We start from the raw sequence: 1199 nt of genomic DNA on the forward strand, positions 1-1199 counted from the left end.
GCCTTTAGTACTACCAGCTACCGCTTGGCATTTTCCATGTCTCAGGACTTGTTCTTATTGTATACATGTGCGCTCACTTCATCCTCACAACAACTCTGAGAAAGGTACCATATGATACCCAATTTTCAGATTAGAACGTTGATGCCAGGGCCAACTCCTGAGGCCAAGAGCCAAACCCAGGCAGCCTGCCTGAGTCCAGCCCCTGCAACATTGGGTGCCCATTTTCAATTCTCACCACCTCCTTTGTGCTGGCACACAGTACGACCGTTCAGCCATCTCATTCTACAGATGGAAACAGAGGCATACAGATGCCAAGTGGCTTGCCAAAAGTCAAGTAGGAGACAGAAGCTCAGGTTCCTTGACTGTCAGGCCAACTTTTGCTACTTTATAGCCTTCTTCCTCTTCATGGAAAAAAATAAACAATCTCTGGGACGGGCCACTAGGTTCACAGGGAAGCAGGCTGAGCTACAGAAAGAGCTCCCTGGAGGAGAGGAGGGTGCAAGGCAGTGGGAAATGACAAGCTGCTCTCCATGGCCAGCCAGGGATGAGCACGTGGCCACTCTCCCACCTGGTGGCCCACAGTCACTCATCTGCAGAGATGTCAGTGCCCGGCACCTGGGGACTGCAGGCCACCTACCATCAGGTCCTTGATAAGCTGGAGCTCCTGGTTCCTGAGAAATCGAGGCTGATGTGCAACTCCCAGCAGGTCCTGGAAGAGTATTTTTCTGGGCTTCAGTTAGTGAAAACACATAGGTGTGTGCTGGACTGGCTGACATGGCCAGACCTGCAGAAAATTTCAGCACAGTCCAATCTTCTGTTTTGATGACTACAGGGTTTATTTGGGTTTGACTGCAGGGTTTACTGACTTATAATTGTTTCCCCAAACTGGAGTCTGTTTGCTGCTGAATTCTTTGTCATGACAGCAAGAACCTCACACCTCTTTTGAATTTGGAGATATAACCAAGAAAGCTAAAAGCTAAAGCAAACAAATGAGTTCCTGACCATATAAATCCCTAACAATCTAGATGTGGACATAACCACTGAGACCTAGTAACAGTTTGATTTATTATTTCAGTTATTGATGAGGTGATGCTAACTGTGCTGATATTTGTAAAGCATGATAATCTAACTGTAATTGGGAGATGGCACTTGATTCAATAGGAAAAAAAAAAAGCAAGTTTTAATAATAAACAGATAAG

The 1199-nt window shown here is 46.0% G+C and overlaps 1 pseudogene; it reads left to right on the forward strand.

The window, feature by feature from the left end:
• The first annotated feature begins 598 nt into the window (after positions 1-598).
• LOC113894621 lies at positions 599-993 on the forward strand (annotated as a pseudogene).
• The last annotated feature ends 206 nt before the right edge of the window (positions 994-1199 follow it).

Source organism: Bos indicus x Bos taurus, chromosome 6 (genome assembly GCF_003369695.1).
Source record: "Bos indicus x Bos taurus breed Angus x Brahman F1 hybrid chromosome 6, Bos_hybrid_MaternalHap_v2.0, whole genome shotgun sequence".
Lineage (NCBI taxonomy): Eukaryota > Metazoa > Chordata > Mammalia > Artiodactyla > Bovidae > Bos > Bos indicus x Bos taurus.